Source organism: Terrapene carolina, unplaced genomic scaffold, assembly GCF_002925995.2.
Source record: "Terrapene carolina triunguis isolate 2854851 unplaced genomic scaffold, T_m_triunguis-2.0 Scaffold926, whole genome shotgun sequence".
Lineage (NCBI taxonomy): Eukaryota > Metazoa > Chordata > Testudines > Emydidae > Terrapene > Terrapene triunguis.
The window spans coordinates 3090990-3097946 of NW_020665277.1; positions in this window are offsets into that span (position 1 = coordinate 3090990).

Consider the following 6957-nt stretch of genomic DNA (forward strand, 5'->3'; position numbering starts at 1 on the left):
GCACGCCCAGGCTAGCTTTGATTGGGCTAGCGTGGGGAAGAATAGCAGTGACTATGTGGCTGGCTGGGCTAGCTGCATGAGTGCAAGCCTGCTCGGCCCCTGGATACATACTCCGGGAACTAGCCCCTGCTGAAAGTTGTGCCACCAGTCTACACTGCTATCGTTTACCCCTGCTAGCTAGATTCACCCTCGCTCCGGCATGTTCCACCTTCACGGGCGGGGCGGGTGTACTCTAACCAGGTGTAGAGACACATGAAGTGTTCTCCTGAAACAAAGCAGAGGCTCCTCTAGCCCTTTATCCTGTCTCCAACAGTGGCTGGTCCCAGCTGCTTCTGAAGTTGGTTGAACTCTAATGGAGAACAATGCAATACGAGGCCTATTCCAGCTACGGTTTTGTCCTATTTAGCATAACAGTGACTATTCCTATTAGCAATAGAAATGCCAAATCCATTTAGAAACCTGCTGAATTCAGGAGCTCTGCAGGTGTCCTCTCCTTGGGTGCACAAGGCAGAGGAGGGAGACTGTGATGTAGTAACTGGGAGTCTCGGGAATGAACAGCAGCTGCAACATGGGGGGGTTCTGTGCTCATGACAGTCCGTACGAACTTGCTGACACTCGGGGTGGGGGTTGTGTCTGCTCCCTATGGTATCTCCAGCCCTCTGCTGCCTCCTCATGCGTCGGATCCACGGGGAGGTGATTGGTGACTGACACTTTCACATCGTGGCTGGAAAAGCACCTCCTGGAGAAGGCCCTTGGCAGAGAGAGATTATAATGCAGGGCCTCGGAGTAGGTAATCTAATGGGCCCCTTCTGGCACTGTTCTCAGGAGCACAAGGTGACAGGAGACCTGGCCAAGACAATGGAGTATTTCACCCAGAGAGTGGTGGGCAGCAGTGTGGAATGGGGCTGGGTAGGCAGCAAGGCTGTGCCGGGGGCTCCGAGGGTAGCCGAGGGACGGGGCTGCAGTCCTGCAATCAGTGTTGCCCAGGTGCAGTGCTCTGCTTCATCTCTGCCCGTTCCCCAAACCCCACCGGAAATGCTCTCTGTGAATTCTGGACCCGCTCGGCATTCACCTTGCGTCTGCTGTGCAGGTGCTAGGTATCGATGGGTTTTCACTCGACAGAGGAATCCTCTTCCTGCGGAGGCAGGTTTTTCACAGCATGACTGTATGTGGGGCCAGTCCTGGGCCTGGCCCCCTGCCTGTAAGTTTCATCCTCACCAGGATTCCCAAAAGGAGGGATGAGTTTGCACTTAGGGCACTGGGCTGGGATTCAGGAGCTCTGTGCTCCGTTCCCAGCTCTGCCCCAGGTTTCCCGTGTGACCCTGGGCAGGTTGCACGAAGCGCTCCCCTTGTGACACTCACTGCCAGGTTTTCCCGCCGTGCTGAGCGCCTGTGAAAACCTGCCCCCTTGTTTTGATGGCTCAGTTTCTCACTTGTAAAATGGGGCTAATATTCCTTCCTTTCCTCCCTCCCTTTGTATCTCTGGTCTGATGAGACTGTAAACTCGACAGGGCATGCATGGACTGTCGGTCGTTCCAGGCAGCGTCCAGCGCAAGGAGTCCCCAGTCTCAGCTGGGGCCTCGAAGAGCTCCGGGAATACCCCTAATAATACTGTAGCGGGGTGAGCACCCGCTCCGGCCCTGGAGGGGTTGGAAAAGCCCTGCAGAGGGCTGGGGCTGGGCAAGGTAAAACCCTGGCTGACTGGGGGAAGTGGCTGCAGCTGGGGCCACGCCCCAAACTGAGCCACTAGGCCTTATAAGAAGGCCAGGGAAGCCAGAGGGAGCAGTCTCTCTCTGACTGGAGAGGGAGACAGGTCTGGCTGCTTGGGAACTCACCCAGGGGACCTAGAGGAAGGCAGGGCTGGGGAAAGGCCTTAGGAGCTGGGAAGCCCTAGGCCAGCAACTCCCCAGGCTGCAGGGCCTAGTTCTAGGCCCACCTAGGTATTGGGCTGGCAGAGGGGCAGCCGGAGGGTGTGTAAAGGCAGCCAGTCCAAACCCCTTGTTGCCTGTGATGAGCGGCTGATAGACTGCAGTCTGCCCCAGGGCGCGAGGGCTAAACAGAGACTGGCAGTAGCCATGACTGAGGTGACGTGGGGATAGGGGGTGGGGGTTCCCCTGGGGGAAACCCAGTAAGACTGTGGGGTACTGCAGGAGGCAGAACCCTGAGATAAGGGCACCGGGGTCCTGGGAGGGACACGGGGGGCCAACGGCAAGCAGATCACCGGCCTGCAGAGGGCGCTCCTGGGTCGAAGAGCGCGAGGACGACCAGCAGGAGGCGCCGTAGGGGTGAGTCTGCGCTGTGCTACAAACACCCATTGGGATCTGCACATTGCAGCCACCGAGCAGCCATTCCCGTCTCTCCAAAGGGTGTTTCGCTCGCAGGGCTGGAGCCCCATTACGCATGGGTAGATTGACTGCACCCTGGGCATGAAGTTGCTTTCCCAATAGGAAGGATCCTTTCAACAAAGAGACTGAAAACCCACGTTGTGAGCCCCGTCTGAGTGGCAGCGTTTGTCACATTTGGGATGGGAGACCATTTTTTTTCTTTCACCGTGAAATAGAAAAGAGCGAGAGAGAGGAGCTCAGGGAATGTTTGTGTCAGACCTGAGCTGTTGCCCAGGATTTTCCATAAGGTGAGTAGAGCGCGTGCGGGCAGCCCTGCTCCCTGCTGAGTTAGCGCCATAAATGTTTGAAGGGCTCTGTGTTGCAGTCGGACCATCTTTCCCCGGTGAGAAATAAATAAATCATCCCCTCTTTGCTGGGGAGAGAAGCTGGCTGTGACGCTGAGTGGAGGCAGCTGCTGTCAGTGCGTGATGCCCGGCCCTTCTGAGCAGTTCAGTGGTGTGCGCTATGGTGAACCGTCCGATGAGATCATGTTTGTATTGTCAGCGCCAGCCAGCCAGAGACCTGCAGACGGTCACTTCTCCCCGCAAGCAGGCCATAAGGATAACGCACGCAGAGCCATGGGCCGTGGGGGAGGTGGCATTGTCTCTTTCTCAGCTGTGGCCTGCGATGCTGCTTAGAGCAGGCGAGCGGGAGTGAGAACTCCCTGACTGCTAATGCTGCTCGCTCTGTGACCGTGGGCATATCCCTTGAACTCTGCCTCAGTTTCCCTCTCCTCACTGCTGGCTTGTGTCATTAAGGCATTATCGTTTGTTGTCTCGGTACATGCCATCGCTGGGCATGGTGCCATACAGACAGCGAGAATGGCAAGGCCCCTTCCCTATGGGGCTCACAAGCTAGGGGCCAGAGACTGTCCTCCTATGCGCTCTGCAGGGTCCTGTTGAACTTCAGCCAGAACAAGGGCTGTGAATGGGGCTCACAGGGGTGGGGAGTGAGGGAAAGAGGAGGGAGTGGAGATTGCCGGAAATAAAGGAATCTGGAGAGAGCTCTGTTCGCGCCCGGAGAGCCAGGCGAGGGCAGAACTGCAGCCTAGTAGCCAGTTGTGGTGCCACAGGACGGGCTGGGTTTTACTCTCCTTCTCCTGTGTGTGACGCCACAGCGTGCAGGGACAGTCCCACTCCGAGGCGGTTCTAGACTCTGCTAGCCACGCCTCGCAGCTAACCCACCGGCCCATTTTATTCTGGGGCAAGAAAGTGGACATTGGGTAATTTCTGCCTCCGCGGTGCCTAGTCCAGGGTGCCCAGGCTCATGCAGGCGGCGTGGGCTGGCTGTGCTGGGCTCTCCGCCAGCCGACGGGCTCGGAGCAGGGGGGCGGGTTTGTTGCATAGGGGCCTGAAGGGTGATGAGTTCAGTTCCTGCTTCAGCCGTAGCCCCCACTCCCGAGGGGCAGTGACAGCTGCTCTGCCCAGTGGGGATAGCAGCCCTGCCCTGCCTCCAGGAGAGCGCAAGGATAAATACCTTAAAGAGTGTGAGGTGCTCAGATAGTACAATTGGGGGGGCCAGGTCAGACCTGGAGGGAGAGCCCATGGGGTGGCAGTGAGGGGCTGGGAGAGCGGAGACAGTTGATCACCAGCCTCGTTAATCTCTGAAGCCACGGCAGCTGGCCCTCGGTGCGGTTCCCTGGTTCAGATGGCCATAAAGCGAGCTTGGCCTGCTCAGAGTTATTCTACCTCAGTGCCCACCATCAGCACCGCAAAATGACGGCGAGCACGCCCTGCTGCCCATGTTAGGTTGAGGTGAGCTTGGCAATCCTTGTTGCTGTGTGCGATGACGTGAGCATTTGGCAGGCCAGGCACTCTGTAGACACTAACCATCTGAGCCTCACCAGCCCTCCCTTCATTTTACAGCAGGGATACTGAGGCACGGAGCACTTAAGAGATGCAGTGGCAGAGCTAGGAACAGATCTCAGGCATATTGACTCCCAGCGCCACTCCCAAGGGCACTCCAGTGAAAAGGAGGGAGGCAGGTGTTGACAGTGACAGTGGATTGAGCACTGGCTCCAAGATGCTGCCCCTGCTGCATGGTACGAGCCAACACCTTCCCTCGTTGCTGTCCAGGGAGCGCTGTGGGGATGTGCATCGTGGGATGCATGCTCAACTGCAACACAGCTGTGTCCTGGCTTATGAAAAACCCAGCCAGTGCCAGCCGGCCTGGTGGGACAGGCATGTGGCATCAGAGAACCAGCTGCTGCTAGGAATCGCATCTGCAGCCTGAGCCTGGGGGAATAAAACGGGGGAGAATGGAGCAGCCAGGCCAGGCGCTGAGCTGCCTGAACAAGGACAGCTGCCCACTGCTTGGATCCATCCCTGGCACATTCCCCACGTGGCGCTGGAGGGGCCATCTGCCATTCTGTACCCTCCAGTCTGCCCATGGGCACAGTGCACCCTGCTGTTTGGACCCTGGGAGCACAGCCCTTGCTTGGCAGTGCCAGTGTGTGACAGCTGTCTGAGCTCCTATGGTGTCAGTGCATGATTTCTGGGCGGAGGGTGGGGAGGGGGACACGTGATGGAGGGGAAGAAATATCCCGGGGAAGAGGGGAGGAAGAAGGATTACTCTTTAGATCGACTTCCCAAAGCAATGGGGCGATGGCGCCAGGGCAGCACGCTCCCTTCCTGGCACTGCACTCTTGGAGGGGTTAGCATTCACTGGTGCACGGGCACTGACACTGCCAGGCAGACCCGCCGTGCCGTCCGGGGATCGTGCCACGCTGCTGCATGTTCATGGGACATCACGCCAGCACTTGGTGCTCCAGTAGGGAAAAACTCTCCATAGGCACTAACCAGCTGAGCCTCTCAAACCCCCACCTCGTCTTACAGCGGGGGAAACTGAGGCACGGAGTACGTAGGTGACTTGTCCAACTCAGTGGCGGCGCCAGGGATAGTGCCCAGGAATCCTGACTCCTAGCCCCTGCTCCAGTCCCTAGACAGCGCGGCTCCCCTTTGCAGTCACAGAGGTGCAGTGCCAAGGGCCAGTACAGATGTGTGAGTTAATTAAATGGCAGCAAAGAGGCAACACAGGAAGGTGCTTGACAAGGCACCGCCAGGCAGGATTCCACATGGGCAGGCAGCCAGCAGCCCAGAGTACGGCCAGGGGCTGGTCCGCCAAGCATGTCCCGTAAATTCCTTCCTCTTGAGTCTGTCATTTCCCCGGGTTCTCAGCAGCCAGGAGCGACAGAGGCGGCAGATTTCCTTGTCTGTCCGCTGGCTCTTCGTTGTGATTTGCAGTCCTGCTTCATGCGTCTGTGTGGGATCACAGCCTCTTGTGACCATGCGTCTCTGTGAAGCGGGGAAGGAATAGACATTCCTTAGCAACCAATATTAATTTCAAGCTGATGAGGATGGCGTGCCATGGGTCAGTGGCGTTTGCTCCCTTCTTACGGCGTGCAGACAGCACTGTTAACCTGAGGAGGTGGATGTCCTTTCCTGGAGAGAGCCTCAGCTCCCCAGCACTCTCCTGCTCCTGGCAGAGGCCAAAGTGCTGTATTTTCAGTGCAGAGCGCAGGGGCTCCACAAGAACTCCCCCTCCCCCCCTTTGGCTGCGATGCCCCCGCGAACCAGGGGTGCACGTGTTTGCAGACAGGAGGGCAGGCGGTGGGGAAATCCCGCCAGCTGGCAACCAAACTTAACGTGCCTCTGCTGGAAATCCTGAGACTTTGCTCCTGAAAAATACCTGGATGTGTGAACTGGCCGTGTGTGCAATTTAACATCGGGGCTGGGGAAAAGGGGACCCATCGGTGGATTCCTAGGATGGTCTCTCCCCTCCCCCATCTCCGTGCTCCCCCGCCCTGTACATTTTCTGCAAGTACCTGACACAGGCTGCAATCCAGGCTATTCCGAAGGCTTATGATTTCCCCTTCGGGGGTATTGTACTGGGACACAGGGATTAGCCATCTCTGTCTGCGGTTGATGGAGCCAGAGTGACTCTGTCATAGGCAGGGATGATTCCAGCTTCCCTGCGATGGGGTGGTGGAATTTTAACGAAGCCCCGCTGTTCCGTCACGGGGTCCTGCCAGAGCAAACGTGGCTGGAGCACAGGGCAAGCAGCGGAGAGCTGGGTGTAGAAGGGGCAGGGTCCTGTCTGGATAGGGAGAGACTGGGCACAGCTTCGTGATTGCCAATCATAGAAACTAGAGTGGGAAAGGTCTTTTAGGGCCATTTAATTCTTCTCCTGGTAAAAGCATGTTCCTTACAGAGTATTGCTGCTTTCCAATGCATTGCTCAGTCTGGCTTTAAAAGCCTCCAGCCTTGTGGCCCTGCATCTGGGTGCCCCTACAGCTGGCCCTGTTCTCCTTATACACAGCTGGCTCCTGCCTAGCTGTCAGGAGAGAGGTAATAGCTGGTTCGCATTTAGGACACGGGACTGGAGCTTAGGAGACCTGAGTTTTCTTCCCAGCTCTGCGGATGACTTTGGGCAAGTCTCTTCCCATCTGTGCCTGTCTTGTCTATTTAGATGTAAGATGCTTGGGGCAGGGGCTGCCTCTCCCGCGGGGCGTACAGCTCCCTGCTGGCCCTGGGACACGTCGGCCTGTTCTGACGGGGCCGGTTGCTGCCTGGCC